The 25,834-nt window shown below is 37.9% G+C and overlaps 1 long non-coding RNA gene across 1 annotated transcript in view; it reads right to left on the reverse strand.

Moving 5' to 3' along the window:
* LOC134808815 (uncharacterized) overlaps positions 1-25,834 on the reverse strand; it is a 137,436-nt gene that overhangs the window by 79,186 nt on the left and 32,416 nt on the right. The gene's annotated exons all lie outside the window — the stretch shown is intronic.

Here is a 25,834-nt window from a genome sequence, read left to right on the forward strand (position 1 = left end):
GAAAAAAAAAAGAAGAACAGAGATCAGGGAGGTCAAGTCACTTGCCCTGGGTCACACAGCTTGTAAGTGCTGCAGATAGAACTTACTCAGGCCTGACCCAAACTCCTTCTTTGCCATGTGGGGGCATTGGACGGCAGGTAGTGGTAGGGCTGAGTTAATTGATCTGCTGGCATCAATTCTAGATGATTCTTCCCTTTAATCTCTATTGGGATCTAATAACTCAGAGGTGGCAATTTTGGTTAAACACCCTCTTTTTTTTGAGACAGTCTTGCTCTGTCACCCAGGCTAGAGTGTACAGTGCAGTGGCATGATCTCAGCTCACTGCAACCTCTGCCTCCCAGGTTCCAGTGATTCTCCTGCCTCAGCCTCCCAAACAGCTGGGATTACAGGTGCCTGCCACTGCGCCCGGCTAATTTTTGTATTTTTAGTAGAGACAGCGTTTCACCATCTTGTCCAGGATGGTCTCGAACTCCTGACCTCTTGATCCAGCTGCCTCGGCCTCCCAAAGTGCTGGGATTATAAGCGTGAGCCACTGCCCCCAGCCCCTTAAACACTGTCTTTTTAAAGAGAATTCATCTTCAGGATGCTTTTTGATGCTTAGAAAGAAACTCCTAATGAGGATACTTCTCCAACTTTTCTTTCTCCTCCTCATCTGAGCCTTATTATAATTCAAGTCTATACATTGCAAGTGACAGTGGTCTCTTTTCTTTACTTCTTTAATTAGTACTGTCATTTTTAATCCACTGGAAAGAAGTATGGGAGATTGAATATCCCAACAGACATGTTATTCTGAAACTCCAATGGTGACAAATTCAAAAACTCATAATAAAGATTTGTTTTCCTATGCTATCCTATTAGCTCAGAGTAGAGAGACTTAGGAATCTTTTCCTCTTTTGGGAGCTAATTCAGAGCCATTTGTGGTTATCACGCATAAGATGTTTTAAAACCAAGTTGTCAGGTTGTTAAATGTCTTCGCCATAGAGTGTTCCAGTAATTCAATCCCTCTGAGTTGCTCTGGGTGTCTTAAATGTTTTGATTGCAAATACAGGAGGGAAACTGCTGTCCTGAAGTGTCCCCTTAAATCTTCTTATGGATTAATTTGCTGTGTGGCCTGAAATAGGTCAAAAGGTTTTGGCTCAGGAGTAGAATTCTAGAAATAATCACCCTATAGACACTCTAAATCAATCATAATTAATGCACTTGCCAGGTCCTGTCAGCTGATTGCTGCTAGAGGGTGAAATAAAGAGACCCTTTCTAATACAATTTGAAAAGAGATCAAATCTGTCATTTCATCTAATAATTGAGCCAAATGAGAAAAGAGAAGGGTCAAAGTTCACTGGATGACCTTATGTAAACCCAATAATGCATAATTCATTTCCTTTTTATGGAATTTATAAGCTGCTGTAAATGGACGGGACAGAATCATCTGCCCTCCCTGGCTTCTCCCAAACTCTTCTTGCTTCTCCTAAAATGCCTTGTAGAGCTGCCCAAACTTTTCAGTGGCATATTCTGGCTGCATAATCCCCAAACCTTCAATATGGGCCGGCATTTAATTCATTCTCCCAAGCGTGTGAAGTTAATAACTGAATAAATCACTGGCAGCTCTCTCTGAATGATATAAAACCTGTAATTTATTTATTGAGTGTTACAAATACAGTTACAACATGTTTTCATGCAAAATGCTTTCCCTCTTTTTAATATTATCCAGAGAAAGAATCTGGGTTTTGAGTTCTGGAAATGGAGTTTGGAAGACAGCATGTTTGTGGATTGTCCGTTCTTTCCTGGTGTAGCGATGTTAGGAAACTGGGTCTCTTCCCAGCTTTTGCACCATTTGGAATGAGGCGAGGTGGGACAGAAGGAAAGTGTATTTCAGAAAAGCTTCTAGCCACTGCCGGGGCTCCCCCAAGCAGCTGTACTCAAGTTTACCAAAGCTCTGAACTGCGTGTGAACAAAACTCTTCTTTTAAATGCAACAGTCAGAGTTCTTGTCTCAAGACCTCTTGATAGGCCGGGTGCGGAGGCTCACGCCTGTAATTCCAGCATTTTGGGAGGCCGAGGCATGCGGATCACTTGAGGTCAGAAGTTCGAGACCAGCCTGGCCAACATGGTGAAACCCCATTTCTACTAAAAATACAAAAAATTAGCCAGGTGTGGTGGTGTGCACCTATAATCCCAGCTACTTGCCAGGCTGAGGCGGGGGAATCACTGGAACCTGGGAGGCAGAGGTTGTAGTGAGCCCAGATCACACCACTGCACTCTGGCCTGGAAGACAGAGCAAGACTCCGTCTCAAAACAAACAAACAAACAACAACAACAAAAACTTGATAGCCGCCAGCCAATTACTTTTTTTAAAAAAACAAAACAAAAAAAGTTCATTTCATCAGATGGCACCATTAAAGTAGCTATGCATTTGATTTTTATGGGTGATGTATGAAGGGATTATATACTTCTCTCTAATGAAGTCAGCCCAAGTTGCCTTCAAAACTTCTAGCCGCTATTGCATATTCTTTTCACAGTTGCCACATCAGACTGTTTAACTGAATCCCTTCAGACTGGATGGAGAGAATCCCAGGGACCCAGCCACTCAGCGTGCTACATGGCACTCACGACATTTACAAAACGTTTCATTTCTCTTTTTTATCTGTTGCTCAAGTCTTCCAAAACACCGTTTATTTCTTTGCTGCTTTTGTATTGCATATTCCTTTGTACCACTATGAGGATAAGCTTTCTAAAATATGGAAGCGATCTTGTCAGTTCCTGCTGTTGGAAACTTCTGTGTACTGTGAAAGAGCAAGTCTAAATTGGCTCCGTCATTCCAGAGAATGCTTTGTTTGACATTATGTAACAAAATTGAAATTTTACTTATTCTTTGACTCTCAAAGTTCCACTTTTCATAATTTGCCCTAAATAAATTATGAAAAACTGATAAATATAAAGATACATATAGATATATATATACACTTATATATGATGTGTATTGTAATTTTAGAAACAACCTTAAGTCTCATCATTAGGAGATTGTTAAGTAAATTATGATATTTCTAAATTAAAGGAATACCCTGCAGGCATTAAAAATGATGTCTTCGACCACCTGGAAATAAATTCCAGACATGTCTTTAAGTAAAAATGCATGTCATAATACAGCCTGAGAAGTGTGATCCCATTTTGTTCTTAGAATATCTTTCTTAATAAGCAGAGAAGAAAAACATGAGTACTTTGTAGTTTATCATAAACCAATGTCACAACACTGGCAAGAATGGGAAAATCACACACACTAAGAAGAAACCTGGCTTATAACTGGAGTAGCATTCCATCAGTGGGGTGGATGATGGGCTCAAAAAATAAATGATGTTAGGATATTTGACAATCCATAAAGAATCCATGAAGAAAAAAGCTATAGAAAAGTCCAGATTTCAAATTTTAAAACCTTAGCCTGAAAAGTATATTTATTCTGTATATATTATGTGTATATGTGCATATGCACACACACATTCAGATAAAATACTTATACATACAGATTGATTTGCCAACACTGTAATTAAAATTTTTAATACAGTATAAAACATCACAAGCAAAGTTAAAAGACAAGCTGAAGACAAGGATAATATATTTTCAATAAATATCACACCGATAGATGATATACGAAATATTAAGATAAAAGAAACAACTCAATAGACAAATCATGAAAGACGTCCTGGCAATTCACAGAAGAGAAAATTCAAAAGGCCCATGGACTCATGAAAAGAAATTCAGCAACCTTAGTAATAAAGGAAATGCACATTTTTTAAAATAGCAGTTTGTGAAGTCTGCCAGTGTCAAGTGCTGGGAAATATATGCAGAAATGGGAACTCCTAAACATTGCTGATGGAATTTGCTTCACATTAGACAGCAATCTGGAAACAGCCATCGAAGTTAAGTATGTACCACAGTGCAACAGTTCCATTTGTTGTTGCACATGTTAAAGAGATTCATTAGGTATACAGCACAAGGAGACAAGAAAGACGATGTTCTTAGTTGGGGAGAGCAAAAAATGAACAATCTACAAGCCCATGGGTAGTGTACTAGATACATAGCAGTGGTATTTATATTATAAAGACACAATTGCTGGGGCAGACCCTTCAGGTTCAAATCCAGGTCCTACCATTTGCTAACAGTACAATCAAGGACAATTATCAAACTGCTCTGTGCTTTACTTTTCTCATCTGCAAAATGGGAACAATAATAGCATAGGATGAATGTATCTTAATGAAGAACAAAAGGTTAATGTGTAAAGCATTTAGAACAGTCTCTGGTACATAGTATCACATGTGATTTACTATTGTTATTATAATAGAATAATCAAAGTAAAAATAAAAATCCTAGGTTTTCATGGAACCACATTGTTAAATATCAGAACTTAGTGTTGAGAAGAAAAAGCAAGTTGTAAAATGATATGTATTACATGGTACCATATGAAAACATCTATGCCATCTTTAAAAAAGTACATAAAGCAATATTATTTGTTGCTATGATAATACTGATGAAAAAGAAGTATCAGAATATTCACAGATAAATTTAATCTGTGCTCAGTTCTGGAGAGAAATGGGCTAAATCAGGAAAGGGTGCTGCTTTAAGTATATCTACGTTGTTTTATTTTCTTTAAAAAAGAGAGATCTGAAGCAGAAAAAAAAACTATCAGTGATTATAAAATTTTGGTGGTGAATATACAGGAGTCTGTTCTGTTTTTTTCCAAACTTTGTTTAAAGTTGAATGTTTTTATTTTGAAATAATTCTAGAGCCACATTCAGTTTGAAGAAATAATACAGAGATATACCATGTTCTCTTTTAAAATTGGCTTCATTCACCCAATATATTGCTCTAGAAACGTATGCAGCTTGCTGCATCTATAAATAGTACATTTTTATTGTTGAGTAGAGCTGCATGGTATGGAAGTACCACATTTGCTTCACCATTCACCCGTTGAAGGATATTTAGGTTGCTTTCAGTTTGGAGATATTATAAACAAAGCTGCTATAAACATTTGCATACACGTGTGTGTAAACAGAAGTGTTAATCTTAGATGAATGCACAGGAGTGCAATTGCTAGACCCTATGGTGATTGCATGTTTCGTTCTTAAGGAAACTAACAAACTGTTTTTCAGATTGGCTGTGCCATTTCACATCCCCACCAGCAATATATGAATGGCCTAGTTTCTCTGTATCCTCGCCAGCATTTGGTGTTGTCATCTTTTTAATTTTAGCATTCTGAGAGATGTGTAGTGATATCTCATTGTAATTTTTCTAAGGCTGATGATGTTGAACATCCCCAGATCCCAAAGGTTATAGCCTATTTTTTTTTTTTTTTGTAAGTGGTGGCCGGGCGCGGTGGCTCACATCTATAATCCCAGCACTTTTGAAGGCCGAGGCGGGCGGATCACATGAGGTCAGTAGTTCGACACCAGCCTGGCCAACATGGCAAAACCCTGTCTCTACTAATAATACAAAAATTAGTCGGACATGGTGGCGTGCACCTGTAATCCCAGCTACTTGGGAGGCTGAGGCAGGAGAATCACTTGAACCTGGGAGGCAGAAGTTGCAGTGAGCCAAGACCATGCCATTGCACTCCAGCCTGGGCAGAAAGAGCAAAACTCCGTCTCAAAAAAAAAAAAAGTTTCATAGTTTTACATCTTACATTTAAGTTTGTGATTCATTGTTTTCATACATTTATTAATTTTAATTGAAATATAATTCACAAACCATAAAATTTACCATTTTTAAGTATACAATCCAGTGGTTTTTAGTATATTCACAAGATTGTGCCACGTCACTGCTCTCTAGGTCCAGAACATTTTTACCGCCCCAAAATGAAACTCCACACCTGTTTGCAGTCACTCCCACTCTCCTCCCTGCAACTCCTGGCAACCAGTAATTCACTTTCTGTCTCTATGGATTTTCTATTTCTTGACATTTCAAATAAATAGAATTATATGACATGATATGTGACATTTTGTGTCGACTTCTTTTGCTTAGCATATTTTCAATGTTTATCCACTATAGCATATATCAAGCTTCATTTTTATCACTGAATAATATTCCATTGCATGTCTATACCATATTTATGTACCCTTTCATCAGTTGATGGGCATCTGGGTGGGTTCCACATTTTGTTTTTCATAAATAATGCTCCATGATGTTCTGTGAACATCATGTATACATTTTTGTATGAACATATGTTTCCAATCCCCTTGGGTATAGATCAAGAGTTGAATTGCTGGATCGTATGGTTAATTGTTTATTCTTTTGAGGAATCAACAAACTGTTTTTCACAGTGACAGCACCATTTTATACTCTCAGGGTATCAGGGCTTTAATTTTTCCATATTCCTGCCAATGCTTGTTATCTTCTGGTTGTTTTGTTTATTTTATAAGGGGCTATGTTAGGGAATGCAGTGTGGTATCTTGTGGTTTTGGTTAGCATTTCCCTAAGGACAAATGATATCGAGCAACTTTTCGTACTTTTTGGCCATTTGTAAATTACCATTGAAGAAGTGTTTATTCATATCCTTTGTTCATTTAAAAATTTATTTTATTTCTTTTTATTGTTGAGTTGTAAAAGGTCTTTATACATTCTGGATACTAGACCTTTATCAGAGATATGATTGCCAGATATTTTCTGACATTTTGTGTATTATCTCTTCACTTTCTTGATTGGGTCCTTTGATGCACAAAAGTTTTAAATTTTGTTGAAGTCTAACGTATCTATTTTTTTCTTTGGTTGCTTGTGCTTTTGGTGTCATATCTAAGAAACTATTGCCTAATTTAAGGTTACAAAGATTTAAACCTATGTTTTCATCTTTATTATTTTAGATATTAAATTTAGGTCTTTGATTCCTTTTTGATTTATTTTCTTTTTTGTTTTTCTTTTTGAGATGGACTCTTGCACTGTTGCCCGGGCTTTAATGCAGTGGCATGATCTCCGCTGGCTACAACCTCTGCCTCCTGGGTTCAAGCGATTCTCTTGCCTCTGCCAACGAGTTAGCTGGGATTACAGGTGCCCACCACGACGCCCAGCTAATTTTTTTGTATTTTTAGTAGAAACGGGGTTTCACTATGTTGTCTAGGTTGGTCCTGAACTCCTGACCTCGTGATCCACCGCCTCAGCTTCCCATAGTGCTGGGATTACAAGTGTGAGCCACCATGCCCGGCCAATTTATTTTCTATATATGATGTGAGGTAGTGGTCCAAATTTTTTTTTTTTTTCATGTAGCTACTTAATTGTCTTATTGCCATTTGTTGAAAAGAATATTGTTTCTCCATTGAACAGTTTTGGTAACTTTGTCAAAAATCAATTGACCATAGATGTATGGGCCCATTTCTGGTTCTTGATTCTATCAAATTGATCAATAGGTCTATCCTTATGCCATTACCACACTGTCTTAATTACTGTAAATTAGGAGTAGGTTTTGAAATTGTAAATGGTGAGTCTTCCAACTTTGTTGTACTTTTTAATTAATTAGTTTATTTTTGAGACAGGCTCTCACTCTATCACCCAGGCTGAGTGCAGTGAGATGATGATAGCTCACTGTACTCTTAACCTCAGGCTCCAGTGATTCTCCCACCTCAGTCTCCTCAGTAGCTGGGACTACAAGCACATGCCACCATGCCTGTTTTTTGTTGTTGTTGTTGTTTTTTAATTTTCTTGTAGAGACAGAGTCTTGCTATGTTGCCCAGGCTGGTCCTGGATGCAAGCAATCCTCCTGCCTTGGCCTCCCAAAGTGCTGCAATTACAGGCGTGAGCCACCAGGCCTGGCCTGTTTTACTTTTACAGGTTTTTTTAAAATTCCATATGAATATTAAAATTAGCTTATCCATTTCTGGAAAAAAAGAAGTTGGAATTTTGATAGAGAATTCATTGAATCTGTGTATCAATTTGTAAAGTATTGGCATCTTAATAATTTTAAGTCTTCCAATACATGAACATAAATGTCTTTCCATTTATTTAGGTTTTATATTTCTTTCAGCAATATTTTGTAGTTTTTAGTGTATGAGACATATGAGTCTTACACCTCTAAAGTTAAGTTGATTCCTAAGTATTTTATTATTTTTTATGTATTATAAACGGAATTGTTTTTTCCCTTCCCTTCCCCTTCCCCCTCCCTTCCCATCCCCCTTTCCTTCCCTTCCCTTCCCCTCACTTCCCCTTCCATCCCTTCCCCTCCCCTTACCTCCTCTCATCTCCCCTCCCCTCCCCTCCCCTTCCCTTCCCTTCCCTTCTTTTTTTTTGACAAGATCTTGCTCTGTCACATGGGCTGGAGTATACTGCCATGATCATCGCTCACTGCAGCCTCAAACTCATCGGCTCACAAGATCCTTGCACCTCAGCCCCTGGAATAGCTGAGACTACAGGCATGCACCATCACATCTGGCAAATTTTTCTATTTTTTGTTGAGATGGAGTCTGACTATGTTGTCTAGGTTAGTCTTGAACTCCTGGTCTCAAGCAATCCTTCCACCTCAGCCTCCCAAAATGCTGAGATTACAGGTGTGAACCACCGTGACTGGCCTGGAATTGTTTTCTTAGTTTCATTTTCAGATTGTTCATTTCTAGTGTATAGAAATACAATTAACTTTATACATTAATCTTGTTTCTTGCAAACTTGGGCAACTCATATATTAGCTCTAATAGATTTTTGGCAAATTCTTTATGGTTTTCTATATATCAAATTATGTCATTTGCAAAGAGAGACGGTTTTACTTCTTCCATTCCAATCTAGATGTCTTTTGTTTCTTTTTTCTTGCCTAATTGCCCTGACTAAAACTTCCAGTACAATGTTGAATAGAAGTGAGAGTAGATTCCCTGTACTGGTGCTGATTTTAGGGGGAAAGATTTTACCAGCATGTATGATTTAACTGTGGGTTTTTCATAGATGGTCTTCATCAGGTTGAGAAAGTTCCTTTTTATTCTTAGTTTTCCAAGTGTTTTCATTCTAAAAGGGTGTTAGATATTATCAAATGCATTTTCTACATCAGTTGAGATAATCATGTGGTCCTCTGTTTATTCTATTAATATGATGTATTGTAGTGGTATATATATTGGTATATACATGTAATGTGGTATATATATCTTCATGTATTAAACCAATTTTGCATTCCTGGAATAAATCCTACTTGGTTATAGTGTATAATCCTTTTTATGTGCTGCTGGATTTGATTTGGTAGTATTTTGTTAAGGATTTTTTACTTATTTTATAAGGGATATTGTATAGTTTTCTTTTGTTCTGATGTATTTATTTGGGTTTGGCATCAGGGTAATGCTGGCATCATAGAATGGGTTAGAAAATGTCCCCTTTTCTTTTATGTTTTAGGAAGACCTTTTGAGGAATTAGTGATAATTCTTCTTTAAACATTTGGCAGAATTTGCCAGTGAAGCCATATGGTCCTGGGCTTTCTTTGTATAACATTTTTTAAATTGCTAACTGAATCTCTTAACTTGTTGGAAGCCTATTGAAATTTTCTATTTCCTCTCGAGTCAATTTTGAAAGTTTGTGCGTTTCTAGGAATATTCATTCATTTCATCTAGGCTCTCTAATTTGTTGGCATATGATTTTTCATAGCATTCTCTTATATTCATTCCTTTGTACTTATGTAAAGTCCATAGTAATGTCTCTTCTTTTATTCCTTTATTCCTGAATTTTACTGATATGAGTGTTTTTTTTTTTTTAGTTGGCCACTCTAGCTAAAAGCTTATCAATTTTGTTGATCTTTTTAGACAACCAACTTGTTTTTGTGAATTTTCTCTATTTTTTCTATTCTCCATTTTATTTATTTCTACTCTAATGTTTATTATTTTCATGTCCTGGCTTTGGATTTAGTTTATTCTTCTTTTTCTAGTGTCTTAAGGTGGAAGATTAGGTTGTTGATTTGAGTGATTCGAGTTTACAATTATAAGTTTTCCTCTAGGAACTACTTTCACTACATTCTATAAGTTCCGATATGTTGTGTTTTCATTTTGTTCATCTGAAAGCATTTTCTAATTAACCTTGTGATTTCCTCTTGGTTATTTAGAAATATGGTGTTTAATTTCCCAAATTTCCTTCTATTATTAATTTCTAATTTAATTTCTTTTTTTTTTTTTTTTGAGACAGAGTCTTGCTCTGTCACCCAGGCTGGCGGGCAGTGGCACGATCTTGGCTCACTGCAAGCTCCGCCTCCCAGGTTCACACTGTTCTCCCGAGTAGCTGGGACTATAGGCACCTGCCACCACGCCCAGCTAATTTTTTGTATTTTTAGTAGAGATGGGGTTTCACTGTGTTAGCCAGGATGGTTTTGATCTCCTGACCTTGTGATCTGCTCGCCTCAGCCTCCCAAAGTGCTGGGATTACAGGCATGAGCCACCACGCCCGGCCTTCTAATTTAATTTCATTGGGGCTGTAACACATACTTTGACCTCAACCCTTTTAAACATATTGACACTTGTTTTATGGTCATCCTAACTTATGGTCTAGCCTGGAAAACGTTTTATATGCATTTGAGAAGAATGTGTATTCTGCTGTTGTTGGCTGCAGTCCTCTCTAGATGTCTGTTAGTTCTAGTTGGCTAATAGTGTTGTTCAAATTTTCTATTTCCTTGATGATCTGTCTAGTTGTTCTACTTGTTATTGAAAGTGAGGGATTGAAGTGTCTAACTATTACAGTTGAATTGTGTGTGTCCCTTCAAACCTGTCAGACTTTGCTTTATGTATTTTGAGCCTTTGTTGTTAGGTACATATATGCTTTGTTAATTTTAAAATATTCATTCTACCAATTTCTGCCTTTAAAACTTTACTTATTTTAATTGACATAATAATTGTACATATTTATGGGGCACAGGGTAATGCTTTGATACATGCATACATTGTGTAATAATTAAATCAGGGTATTTAGTATAGCTACCACCTCACACATTTTATCATTCTCTGTGGTGGAAATATTCAAAATCCTCTCTTCTAGCTATTTTGGAATGTATAATACAAAATTGTCAACCATAGCTACCCTCCTGTGTGATAGAACATCAGAGCTTATTCCTCGTCTCTAACTGTAACTTTGTACACATAGACCAATCTCTCCATATTCCCCTTCCTGTTACTCTCCCCAGCATCTGGTAACCACTCTTCTGTTCTCTACTTCAGTGAGATCAATTTCTTTAGATTCCACATATAAGTGAGATCACTCAGTATTTGTCTTTCTGTGTCTGGCTTATTTTACTTTACACAATGTCCTCCGCGTTTATCTATGTTGCCATGAGACCCAGGATTTCCTTCTTTTCATGGCTGAATAGTAGTCCATTGTGTATATATACATTTTCTTTATTTATTCATCAACTGATGGACACTTAGGTTGATTCCATATCTTGGCTATTGTAAATAATGCTGCAATAAATATAAGAATTCATACTCTGACATACTAATTTCATTTCCTTTAGATAAATATTCAGTAGTAGGATTGCTAGGTTTTATATTTCTACTTTTAATTTTTTGAGGAAACTTCACACTATCTTCCACAGTGGCTATACCAATTTACATTCCCACCAGCAGTGTGTAAGTATTCCCTTTTCTTCACATCCATGCCAACATTTGTTATTTTTTGTCTTTTTGATAGTGACCATTCTAAATGGGGAGAGGTGATATCTCATTGTAGTTTTGATTTGTATTTGCCTGATGATTAGTGTTGTTGAGCATTTTCTCATGTACTTGTGGACCGTTTCTCTGTCTTCTTTTGAGAAATATCTATTGAGACCTTTTGGCCATTTTTAAATTGAATTATTTGGTTGTTTTGCTGTTGAATTATTTGAGCTCCTTATATATTCTGAATGTTAGAATATATGTCAGATGCACACTTTTAGCCTCTTCTGTAGGTTGTCTCTTCACTTTATTGATTGTTTCCTTTATTGTGCAGAAGATTTTTAGTTTGATGGAATCCTATTTGTCTACTTTTATTTTTACTGCCTGTTTTTTTTTTTTTTTTTTTTTTTTGAGACAGAGTTTCATTCTTGTTTCACTCTTGTTGCCCAGGCTGGAGTGCAATGGCGTAATCTCAGCTCACCTCCACCTCCACCTCCTGGGTTCAAGTGATTCTCCTGCCTCAGCCTCCCGAGTAGCTGGGATTACAGGCATGCAGTACCACACCTGGTTAATTTTGTATTTTTAGTAGAGGTGGGGTTTCTTCATGTTGGACAGACTGGTCTTGAACTTCCAACCTCAGGTGATTCACCCGCCTTGGCTTCCCAAAGTGTTGGGATTACTGGCGTGAGCCACCACTCCCGGCCTGTGTTTTTAAGGTCTTATCCATGTATATATACTTTTTAATTATGCTTTAAATTCTAGGGTACATGTACACAATGTGCAGGTTTGATACATAGGTATACATGTGCTCTGTTGGTTTGCTGCAACCATCAACTCATCCTTTACGTTAGGTATTTCTCCTAATGCTATCCCTCCTTCAGCCCCCTGCTCCCTGACAGGCCCCGGTGTGTGATGTTCCCCGCCCTGGGTCCAAGTCTCATTGCTCAATTCCCACCTATGAGTGAGAACATGCGGTGTTTTGTTTTCTGTCCTTGTGATAGTTTGCTGAGAAAGATGGTTTCCAGCTTTATCCATGTCCCTGGAAAGGACATGAACTCATCCTTTTTTATGGCTGCATAGTATTCCATGGTGTATATGTGCCATATTTTCTTAATCCAGTCTATCATTGATGGACATTTGGGTTGGTTCCAAGTCTGCTATTATGAACAGTGCTGCAATACACATACATGTGCATGTGTCTTTATAGTAGCATGATTTATAATCTTTTGGTTATATATCCAGTAATGGGATTGCTGGGTCAAATGGTTCTAGTTCTAGATCCTTGAGGAATTGCCACACTGTCTTCCACAATGGTTGAACTAATTTACACTCCCATCAACAGTGTAAAAGCCTTCCTATTTCTCCACATCCTCTCCAGCATCTGTTGTTTCCTGACTTTTTAAGGATTGCCATTCTAACTGGCGTGAGATGGTATCTCATTGTGGTTTTGATTTGCATTGCTCTGATGACCAGTGATGATGAGCATTTTTCATTTGTCTGTTGACTGCATAGATGTCTTCTTTTGAGAAGTGTCTGTTCATATCCTCTGCCCACTTTTTGATGGGGTTGTTTGATTTTTACTTGTAAATTTGTTTGAGTTCTTTGTAGATTCTGGATATTAGTCCTTTGTCAGATGGGTAGATTGCAAAAATTTTCTCCCATTCTGTAGGTTGCCTGTTCACTCTGATGGTAGTTTCCTTTGCTGTGCAGAAGCTCTTTAGTTTAATTAGATCCCATATGTCTATTTTGGCTTTTGTTGCCATTGCTTTTGGTGTTTTAGTCATGAAGTCCTTGTCCATGCCAATGTCCTGAATGGTATTGGCTAGGTTTTCTTCTAGGGTTTTTACAGTTTTAGTTCTAACGTTTAAGTCTTTAATCCATCTTGAATTAATTTTTGTATAAGGTGTAAGGAAAGGATCCAGTTTCAGCTTTCTACATATGGCTAGCCAGTTTTCCCAGCACCCTTTACTAAATAGGGAGTCCTTTCCCCATTTCTTGTTTTTGTCAGGTTTGTCAAAGATCAGATGGTTGCAGGTGTGTGGTGTTATTTCTTAGGCCTCTGTTCTGTTCCATTGGTCTAGATATCTGTTTTGGTACCAGTACCATGCTGTTTTGGTTACTGTAGCCTTGTAGTATAGTTTGAAGTCAGGTAGTGTGATGCCTCCAGCTTTGTTCTTTTTGCTTAAGATTGTCTTGGCAGTGCAGGCTCTTTTCGGTTCCATATGAACTTTAAAGTAGTTTTTTCCAATTCTGTGAAGAAAGTCACTGGTAGCTTGATGGAGATGGCACTGAATCTACAAATTGCTTTGGACAGTATGGCCATTTTCACGATATTGATTCTTCCTATCCATGAGCATGGAATATTCTTCCATTTGTTTGTGTCCTCTTTTATTTCCTTGAGCAGTGGTTTGTAGTTGTCCTTGAAGAGGTCCTTCACATCCCTTGTAAGTTGGATTCCTAGGTATTTTATTCTCTTTGTAGCAATTGTGAATGGGAGTTCACTCATGATTTGGCTCTCTGTTTGTCTGTTAATGGTGTATAGGAATGCTTGTGATTTTTGCACATTGATTTTGTATCCTGAGACTTTGCTGAAGTTGCTTATCAGCTTAAGCAGATTTTGGGCTGAGACAAACAGGTTTTCTAAATATAAAATTGTGTCATCTGGAAACAGGGACAATTTGACTTTCTCATTTCCTAGCTGAATACCCTTTATTTCATTCTCTTGCCTCATTACTCTGGCCAAAACTTCCAACACTATGTTGAATAGGAGTGGTGAGAGAGGGCATCCCTGTCTTGTGCGAGTTTTCAAAGGGAATGCTTGCAGTTTTTGCCCATTCAGTATGATACTGGCTGTGGGTTTGTCATAAATAGCTCTTATTATTTTGAGATACGTTCCATCAATACCTAGTTTATTGAGAGCTTTTAGCATGAAGGGCTACTGAATTTTGTTGAAGGTCTTTTCTGCATCTATTGAGATAATCATGTGGTTTTTGTCATTGGTTCTGTTTATGTGCTGGATTACATTTATTGATTTGCTTATGTTGAACCAGCCTTGCATCCCAGGGATGAAGCCCACTTGATCATGGTGGATAAGCTTTTTGATGTGCTGCTGGATTTGGTTTGCCAGTATTTTATTGAGGATTTTTGCATTGATGTTCATCAGGGATATTGGTCTAAAATTCTTTTTTTTTGTTGTGTCTCTGCCAGGCTTTGGTATCAGGATGATGTTGGCCTCATAAAATGGGTTAGGGATGATTCCCTCTTTTTCTATTGATGGGAATAGTTTCTGAAGGAATGGTACCAGCTCCTCTTTATAACTGTGGTAGAATTTGGCTGTGAATCCATCTGGTCCTGGACTTTTTTTGGTTGGTAGGCTATTAATTATTGCCTCATTTTCACAGCCTGTTATTTGTCTATTCAGAGATTCATCTTTTTCCTGGTTTAGTTTTGGGAGGGTGTATGTGTCCAGGAACTTATCCATTTCTTCTAGATTTTCTGGTTTATTTGTGTGAGGTGTTTCTAGTATTCTCTGATGGTAGTTTGTATTTCTGTGGGATCAGTGGTGATAACCCCTTTATCATTTTTTATTGCATCTATTTGATTCTTCTCTCTTTTCCTCTTTATTAGTCTTGTTAGTGGTCTACCAATTTTGTTGATCTTTTCAGAAAAACAGCTCCTGGATTCATTGATTTTTTGAAGGGTTTTTTGTATGTCTATCTCCTTCAGTTCTGCTCTGATCTTAGTTATTTCTTGCCTTCTGCTAGCTTTTGAATTGTTTGCTCTTGCTTCTCTAGTTCTTTTAATTGTGAAGCTAGGGTGTCAATTTTAGATCTTTCCTGCTTTCTTTTGTGGGCATTTAGTGCGTAAATTTCCGTCTACACACTGTTTTAAATGTGTCACAGAGATTCTGGTACATTGTGTCTTTGTTCTCATTGGTTTCAAAGAACATCTTTATTTCTGCCTTCATTTCGTTATTTACCCAGGAGTCATTCAGGAGCAAGTTGTTCAGATTCCATGTAGTTGTGCGGTTTTGAGTGAGTTTCTTAATCCTGAGGTCTAATTTGATTGCACTGTGATCTGATAGACAGTTTGTTGTGATTTCTTTTCTTTTACATTTGCTGAGGAGTGCTTTACTTCCAACTATGTGGTCAATTTTAGAATAAGTGTGACGTGGTGCTGAGAAGAATGTATATTCTGTTTATTTGGGCTGGAGTGTTCTGTAGATGTCTGTTAGGTCTGCTTGTTGCAGAGCTGAGTTCAGGTCCTGGATATCCTTGTTAACCTTCTGTCTCATTGAGCTGTCTAATACTAACAGTGAGGTGTTAAAGTCTCCCATTATTATTGTGTGGGAGTCTAAGTCTCTTTGTAGGTCTCTAAGGACTTGCTTTACGAATCTGGGTGCTTCTGTATTGGATGCATATATATTTAGGATAGTTAGCTCTTCTTGTTGAGTTGATCCCTTTACCATTATGTAATGGTCTTCTTTGTCTCTTTTGATCTTTGTTGGTTTAAAGTCTGTTTTATCCAAGACTAAGATTGCAACCCCTGCTTTTTTTTGCTTTCCATTTGCTTGGTAGATCTTCCTCCATCCCTTTATTTTGAGCCTATGTGTGTCTTTGCATGTGAGATGGGCCTCCTGAATACAGCACACTGATGGGTCTTGACTCTCTATCGAATTTGCCAGTCTGTGTCTTTCAATTGGGGCATTTAGCCCATTTACATTTAAGGTTAATATTGTTATGTGTGAATTTGATCCTGTCATTATGATGTTAGCTGGTTATTTTGCCCATTAATTGATTCAGTGTCTTAATAGCATCAATGGTCTTTACAATTTGGCCTGTTTTTGCAGTGGCTGGTACTGCTTGTTTCTTTCCATGTTTAGGGCTTCCTGCAGGAGCTCTTGTAAGGCAGGCCTGGTGGTGACAAAATCTCTGAACATTTGCTTGTCTGTAACATATTTTATTTCTCCTTCACTTATGAAGCTTAGTTTGGCTGGATATGAAATTCTGGTTTGAAAATTCTTTTAAGAATGTTGAATATTGGCCCCCACTCTCTTCTGGCTTGTAGGGTTTCTGCAGAGAGATCCGCTGTTAGTCTGATGGGCTTCCCTTTGTGGGTCTTATCCAAAAATTATTTGCCCATACCAATGTCATGAAGCACATTTCCAATGTTTCCTTCTAGTAGTTTTACCATTTGGGGTCTCCATTTAAATCTTTAATCCATTTTGAGTTGATTTTTGTGTATGGTGAAAGATAGATGTCTTGCTTTATTCTTCTGCATGTGGATATCTAGTTTTTTCAGCACCATTTATTATCTGACTTTTAATTAGAAACTTTAATCCATTGAAATGTAATTACTGATATGATAGGATTTTCAGGTGCCATTTTGTCATTTGTTTTCTATATGTCTTTCTTTTTTGTTCATCAGTTCCTCCACTGTTGTCTCCATTTGTGTTAAATATTTTCTAGTGTGCCATTTAAAGTTTCTTGTTTTCTTTATTACATATTTTTGAATTATTTTCTTAGCAATTGTCCTGAATATTACCATCAATATCTTAATTTATAAAAAAAGTTTGATTTGTTTTATTACCAACTAAATTTAAATAGAATATTAAAACTTGCTCATATATGGCTTCATTCCTCTCCTCTTATTTTGCTGTTATTTTCATAAGTTAAATCTTTATATAGTATGTGCCCTTCTTTAGATTTATTGCATTATGAAGTTGTCTTTTGAATCAGGTTGAAAACAGAAAATACATTAATACTTTATCTTCATCTGTGTAGTTGCTTTTCTGGTGTTCTGTTTATTGTGGATTCAAGTTACTGTCTGGTGTCCTTGTATTTCAGCCAGAAGGGCTGCTTTTAGTATTTCTTGTGAGGCAGGTCTGCTGGTGATAAATTCTGTGAGTTTTTCTTTATCTGGGAATTCTTAATTTCTCCTTTCTCCATGAAGTTGGACCAGATATAAAAAACCTGGTCAACAGTTTTTTCTTTCAAAAATGTCATCTCAATATTTTCTGGCCTTCATGGTTTCTGCTAAGGAACCAGCTGTTAATCTTATTGAGGGTCTTTTATACCTAATAAATTGTTTCTTGCCTGTTTCCAAGATTCTCTCTTTGTCTTTGAATTTTGTAGTTTGATTATTATGAGTCTAGGTGTCGATCTCTTTTAGTATATGCTACTTGGAGTTCACTAAGCTTTTTCAATGAGTAAATTAATGTTTTTCATAAAATGAGGGAAGTTTTTGGGTATTATTTCTTCAAATATTTTCTTTACCCCTTTCTCTCTCTGTTTTCCCATTAAGACTTCCATTATGCATGTTTGTACACTTGATAGTGTACAACAATCAAGTCCCATAAGTCTTTGCCGGACTGTTTATTTTTATTCATTCTTCTTTCTGTTTCTTAGCCTGGATAATCTCAATTTACCTACTTTCAAGTTGACTTATTCTTTTGCATGCTGAAATCTGCTATTAAGACTCTCCAGTGAATTTTTTATGTTAGTTTTACTTTAGTTTACAAACTTACTATTCAGTCCCCAAATTTCTATTTGATTCCTTATCATTTCAATCTCATTGATCATCTTTATTTGGTAAAACATTATTTACATACTTTCCTTTAGTTTTTTAGACATGACTTCTTTCAGCTTTTCAAACATTTAAGATGGCTGATTTAAAGACTTTTTCTTGTAAGTCCAGCCTCTGAGCTTTCTCTGGGATGGTTTCTATAGATTGCATATTTCTTTTCTAGGTAACGATCATAAGTTCTTGTTTACTTACAGGTTCTACAATTTTTTGTTGAAAAGAACACATTTCCAATTATATAATATGTGACTCTGCAAATCATACCATCCCTATTCCCCAAGATCTGTTGTTACTTCCTCTTGTAGTTGTTACTGTTTTTTTGTTTTTATGTTTCTGAACTAATTCTGTAAAGTCTGCATCTTTGTAGTGTGTGGCCATTGAATTCTCTATTCAATTAGCTTCATGGTCAGCTAATGATTGGACAAAAATTTCCTTAAAGGCCTAGAGCTAATATGTCTCCCAGTCTTTTTTGAGTGACTCTGTGTATATGGTGGGGAATGCCTTTAACACTCAGCCAGGTGATTACAACTCTGCCTTAGCCTTCACTTCCTGCTTGGGCAGAGACTTGAGGTCAGTCAAGTCTCTGAGAGATTAGGACCTACTCTGGTCTTTCATAAGCATGTGCACAGCTGTGCACAGCTCTGGTCACATATGTAGACTTCTAGCTTCTCAGAAATATGTCAAAGACCCTAAAAGTATTTCACTTTTCAGATTTTCCTGTCACGCTTTTTTGTTAGTTTATTGTTTGCCCCAACTGTTATCCATCACTTGAGGCAGCTGTGATGTTAAGACATTTGACAAATGCCCCCAGAAAGAGGTGTTTAGCGTTGGGCAAATTTGAGTAAGCCCCATCAAAACACCAGCCTTTCCAGTTGGGTATTTTAGGAAGCCTTTAAACAGATGAAACAAAACATTTTTAGGGAATATGGTAGCTCTCTTTCCTCTGATGCTGGGATTCAATGCTTTTATTTTTATAGGCTAGCAAAGAGCTGGAGAGTGGTTAATGGGACTAATATAAGTTAAAATGCCACAAAGCTCACTGTTCTTATTAAGATTTAGCAATTTTTCTTGCCTAAACATCTCTTGGGTTGCTGCAAGCCTTTGATTAATTTCCAGAGTTCTGAAAAAGTTGATTCTGACCACTTTTTTTTTCTTAGCTTTTTCATTGCTCTTCTATAAAGGGACAAACTTTTGGTGGCTCTAATGCCACCATTTTTGCTGGCATCACTCTTTATGATTTATTTTTTGTATAAATTATAAGCCTTAGATCAATATTCTTTTGATTTTTCTTGTTTTTGTTTGTTTGTTTGTTTGTGGGTGTCCACTGGTCTAGCAGCATTTATTGAAAAAGTATTCTAGTTTATTTGCACTTACATATAAATTTTAGAATAATCTAGTTTATATCTACACAAAGTATTATTGACATTTTGATAAAAATTAGGTTAAACCTGTTCATCCATTTGGGGAGTATTGACATTTTTATGTTGAGTCTTTCAACCCATATACGTGATATGTCTTGCCATTTGTTTAGATCTTCTTTGACTTTTTTCATCTGTGTTTTACAGTTTTCAGCATTAAAGTCCTGTACATATTTTGTCAGATTTATAATTAATCATTTAAATTATTCTCAGGTAATTGTAAATGGTATTGTATGTTTAGTTCTGGTGACTATTTTTTTATTATTAGCATACAGAATTATAATTGAGTTTTGTAAGTGGATCTTGTATCCTGCAACTTTGCCAAATTTACTTATTACCTCTTTTCATGCCTTATTGTATTGGCTAGAACTGCCAGCACTATGTTAAATAAGACAGGGGAGAGTGAAAATCTTTGACTTTTTCCCAATCAGAGAGGAAAGTATTTAGTCATTCACAGTTAAGTATAATATTAAGTATATATTTTTTGCACATTATCAATTGATGTAATTTCCTCTATTTCTAATTTTATAAAAGTGATTTTTAAAATCAGAAATGAGTGTTGAATTTAGTCAAATACTTTTTACACATTGACTGATATAATCATATAAATTTACTTCTTTCACTTCTTAATGTGATGGATTACACTGATTGATTACACTGATTGATTTTTAAAAATTGACCTTTCTTCCTTGGAATAATCCCCAATGACCACGGGTTATAATTCTTTTTATATATTGCTAAATTCTAATTGCTAATATTCTCTTAAGGATTTTTGCATCTACATTTATGAGGGATATTGCTGTGTAGATTTTGTTTTTGTACTGTCTTGGTCTAATTTGGATATCAGGGTAATACTAGCTTCATAAAATGGATACAGCAGTGTTTACTCCTTTTCTATTTTTATTTTTATTTTTGGCAGTGATTGGGTAGAAATAGTGTTAGAGCTCCCTTAAATATTTCCTAGAATTTTCCAATGTAACCATCTGGAACAAGGTACTTTGATTAGGGGGTGGGTTTTGGGGGAGAAGAGTTGGGGGAGGGGCAGCTTTAAAATGATCAACTCAATTTCCTAATTGTTATAGTTTTATTCAAATTTCTATTTCATATTAGATGATACAATGCTTTGTACTTTTGTGGAATTGCTCCATTTTTATCTGAGTTGTCAAATTTATGTGGCTAGAGATGTTTCTAGTATTTCCTTACTATTCTCTTGAAGTCTACAGAGTCTCTTTGATATTCCTTATTTAATTTCTGATACTGGTAATTTGTGTTGGTCTTGTTGGAGGATTGTCAATTTTACTGATCTTTTCCAAGAACCATCTGTAAGTTGTAAGGATTTCCAATGTTGTTTTTCTGTTTCTAATCTCATTGATTTCTGCTATTATTTTTATTATTTCTTTCATTATCATGCTTTGGATATACTTTGCAGTTCTTTTTCTAGGTTATTAAAGTGGGAACTTAGGTTATTTGAGAATTTCACTCTTTCTAATATAGATAATTCATGCTGTAAACTTTTCTCTCACCACTGCTTTAACTGTTTTCTACAAATTATGATGTCATATTTTCATCCTTACTCAGTTTGACATTTTTTTTATTTCCCATGAGAATTCCTATTTGATTCATGGATTATTTAAAAGAGAAGTGTGTCTTTTAGTCTTCAAGTGTTTGAAGATTTTAACTTCATCTTCCTGTGATTGATTTCCTGTTTGATTCCATTGTGGTTGGAAAACATGGTCTCTATATAATTTCTATTTTTAAAAAGTGTGTTGGGTTTTTTTTATAGTCTAGAATATTATCCACCTTAGTATACATTATTTATTTATTTATTTTGAAATGAAATCTTGATCTGTCTCTCAGGCAGGAGTGCAGTGGCATGATCTCAGCTCACTGCAACCTCAGCCTCCTGGGTCCAAGCAATTCTCCTGCCTTGGCCTCCCGAGTAGCTGGGATTATGGGCATGTGCCACCACATCAGGCTAATTTTTATATTTTTAGTAGAGATGAAGTTTTACCATGTTGGCCAGGCTGGTCTCAAACTCCTGACCTCAAATGATCCACTGCCTTGGCCTCCCAAAGTGCTGGGATTACAAGTGAGAGCCACCACACCCAGCCCACATCTTAGTATATATTTCATAAACATTTGAAAAGAATGTGTAATGTGTATTCTGCTATTGCTGAGTAGAGTATTCTATAAATGCATATTGATTGTGCTATTGAGTTCTTTCTTTGCTGACATTCTACATAGTTATCTATTAATTTTTGATAGAGTGATGATGAAGCTTTACAACATTTCTATTTCCATGGCTATTTCTCCTTTTAGTTCTATTAAATACATTTCACATATTTGGTAACTCTGTTATTTTGTAACTCATTTAGGATTACTGCATCTTCTTGGTGAACTGACCCTTTTATCATTATATGGTGTAATTCTCCACCTCTGATAATCTTTTTTGCTCTGAAGTCTAATTTATATGACATTAGTATAGCTACTTCTGCTCTATTTTGTTTTAATATTTACATGATGTATTTTCCCACTATTTTGTTTTTAATATACTTATAGCATTATCAAGGAAGTGAGTTTTTGTAGACAAAATAGAGTTTCTGGCATCCAGGAAGAATGAGGTACATAGACAAGTGAAGGGTGAAGAAGATGAAGAGGAGCTTTATTTAGTGTTAGAACAGCTCAGAGGAGACCCGCAGTGGGTAGCTCCTCTCTGTAGGCAGGTCGTCCTGTCAAGTGTTCAGCTCTCAGCAGAGAGGAGGCCCTGGAGAGGGTAGCTCCTCTCTGCAGGCTGGTCATTCGGACCACTCTGCAGGTCTCTGAAACTCTCAGCAGAGAGGGTAGCTCCTCTCTGCAGCTGGTCATCCTGTCATCTCTCTGTCCTCTGCCCTCTGCCCTGCTCTGGCTGAACCTGGGGCTTTTATGGACCTCAGAGGGGAGGAAGTGCATGCAGATTGATCCACAGGTGACAACAGGCAGGCAGCAGGAGGCACTACAACTCCCTATTCTGGTCTGTGGACTGGCAGTCAGGCCCCCAGCCTTCAGCCTCTCCCTGGCCTGAAGGTGAGGCCTTACCCTGGACTATTGTTTTCCACCCAGGGATCTATCTGCCTCCTGCTGCCATTCATGGCCCCTGGCACACAGTGCCAACCCTGCTCCAAGATTGGAGCTGGCACAGGGAAGGGAGAGAGGCCAGACAGCAGGAGCAGACACCTCTGAGCCTACAGGGATTGGGAAGCCCTTCCTGGGCCCTGAGGACACAGGCTGCAGAGATGCCCAGGCCTTGCTCCTGGGAGGGCTGCTGCAGCAGCACTCGGGGAGCTTCTGCTCTGCAAACTCGGAAAGGGCAGGGCTTCCACTTGTCCCCAGCTCCTGTATACTCTGTGGAATGGGAGGCCCAGGTCTGCAGCCGTGAGTTGGGCACCCAGGAGGGCAGATCCCGCCCACTACCGGTTCCCCCCAAGAGCACAGAGAAGCTCGGATTCACAGCCACAGTTTTGGTGGCTACAGCTGCAGTTCGGGTCTGCAGCCTGTGGTTTGGGCAGCTGCAGCAGTACCCTAGGAGCTCCTGCCGCAACTCAGAAGGGATGGGGCTTCTACTGGCTCCATGGAGTGTGCAGCCCCAGCCGAGCCTCCCTGCTGCAGCCATCATGTGCTGCCATCACTTTGGCTAGAAACAGCAATTTGTTATTATTGTCGTTTTCATCTATATCCATTGACCATTCCAGGGTGCTGGCTTCTTCAGCTTCAGGTCTGGGGTATATTAGCCAAAAAGAAAGCCCAGGGAACTTGCCACCACGTTGTTCTGTGGGTCCTAAAGTCTCTAGCTTATCTGCCTTCTTCTCTTCAACTTTTACAGTCTTTGTATGTTGGTTTCATATGTAATGCCCAAGGATGTTTTAGCTGTAATTAGCAAAGAATAGTGAAATGTTCATCTGCTCCACCTTCTCTACAGGAGAAACTTTCCAAACTTACAAACATATATTTCAAATATTTCATAATTAAAATAAATACTAAAAAGTGAACAAGAACTTTGGGGAATTGGGGGTTAATACTAGGTGGAGGGGGGAAGCAGTGAGTTTGATGGAGACAGGGAGGAAGGCCCAGCAACAGTGACAGGAAGGCACATGGAAGAGAGAACTGGTGAAACATTTTCCAGTAATGGAAACTGACAAGGTGAGAACTGCTTACAAGCAGAGCTAGGTTTTGAAGACTTTGGGGATACATGAAGAATGTTCTTTAACTGATCACTTCTATAGCAGAAACATGGGCGTCGCTTTGCCCCTCAGGGCCTACTTTAACCTCTGTTCTCACCCTTTTGGAGCAACATAAAATGACAGTAATAGTTGAATCCATCGTATTATTTGAGAGTGACCCTCTGACCTAGAGGTCAAGCTTTTTGCTTACCCGTCTGATTAGAACATTCCATAATTTTTGAAGGAACTCATCTCCGGGCCCTTTCCATTAATTAGTCCAGCACTAGCAGATCCTTGAAGAGGAAAAACCAGTGTCGAAGGCTCTCAAATCCCTCTTTGGCGATTAGGAAGTGAGATAAGGAAGGGAAGCTTTTAACAACATGCGAGTCGTCCTGCAAGCTCCAGAGAAGCGGTTCTTTGCAATCTGAGAGGAGCCCAGCCACATGAGAAAAGCAAACAAACAAAAATACCTCTGTGATGCTTGGATTTTATAAAGTGCTGATATCTGATGGTTAATCTGCCTGGCCCTGCCAGAGAGGACAGTGTTAAATTGCCTTCTATCCTTGGGAAACTTAACTTGTCATTGTTAAGCCTGCCTGCATGAGAGCCTTTGAAACAAAATCTGGATGTATAGAAAAGTTGTCTAGGTTCAGGTTAGGTGAACTCTGCAGCAGTGGAAGTGGCCTGAGGTTAAGTGAAGCGTCCCCAAGCCAAGTGAGCTCTAGAGAAATCTGCTAGCTGGAAGGCACAGTCAGAATACCCTTCAAAGTCTACAGAGGGAAACTAGGGGCATCTTTCAGACCTAAGCCCCTTCTACCTTCCATAGACTCCGGGGAGGTGGTGTGAGACAATGGTGATGCGCATAGCCTTTGAATACACTCACACTTCAGCCAGCTGGTGGTACATGAGAGAATGGCTCCATCTCTTCAGCTTCAGTTTCCACATCCATAAAATGGAAACAATTATGGGACCTGCTATCTCATTGACTGAGAGAATTCTTGCATTATACATGGGGAGTGTTCAATGAACAATAGTTGCCATTATTTTAAAAATCACTGGTCTAATAGAATGTTTACAGGGAGCCAAAAGAAACTCATAGAATTGAGACTAACCATTTCATTTTAGAGAAGGGGCAGCTGAGACTCAAAGATGTTGCCTATGATGCCCCCACACACCCCTCAAGGTCATATGGCTAGTTGGAGGCAGAGCTACCAAAAGAACACCATTCTCCTAAACTCTGTGGTCTCCTTCCCTGTTTTTTTCAATTGCCACATCAAATCGAGGTTATAGTTTGAACCTGATAAACATATTATCTGACTTTATAAGAAGTTTCTACTTTAATTTTTTTTTTTGAGACAGGGTCTTGCCCTGTCACCCAAACTGGCACAATCATAGCTCCCTGCAGCCTCAACATGCTCAGGTGATCCTACCTCAGCCTACCAAGTAGCTGGGACTACAGGCATGTGCCATCACACCCAGCAAATTTTTAAAATCTCTTTCTTTTTTCTCTTCTTTTTTTGAGACAGAGTCTTGCTCTATCACCCAGGCTGGAGTGCAGTGGCACGATCTCAGCTCACTGCAACCTCTGCTTCCCGGGTTCAAGCAATTCTCCTGCCTCAGCCTCCTGAGTAGCCAGGATTACAGGTGCCCACCACCACGCCCACCAAATTTTTGCATTTTTAGTAGAGGTTTCGCCATGTGGGCCAGGCTGGTCTCGAACTCCTGGGCTCAAGAAACCTTCCCTCCTTGGCCTTCCAAAGTCCTGGGATTGCAGGAGTGAGCCACCACACCCAGCTGAGATTGTTTTGTGTATGTTTTTTAACATGTGTCTCAAGAAAGTTGCACCAAATGAGAAACCGACAAACAACTAAAAACGAAAATAATAACACTAAATGAAAACAACCGTCAAAAGAAGAGATCTAATTGCAAACACCAGAACCCATGTCTCATACAGAAGATCCAGTGTCTTGTCATAATCACACCGTGCATAATATCAGAGCCTTCCTTCTCTGTCTCGTGAGGTGAGTGATCCCACGTGCATTCTAATGCATGTTTTATTTCTC

Source organism: Pan troglodytes, chromosome 18, assembly GCF_028858775.2.
Source record: "Pan troglodytes isolate AG18354 chromosome 18, NHGRI_mPanTro3-v2.0_pri, whole genome shotgun sequence".
NCBI lineage: Eukaryota > Metazoa > Chordata > Mammalia > Primates > Hominidae > Pan > Pan troglodytes.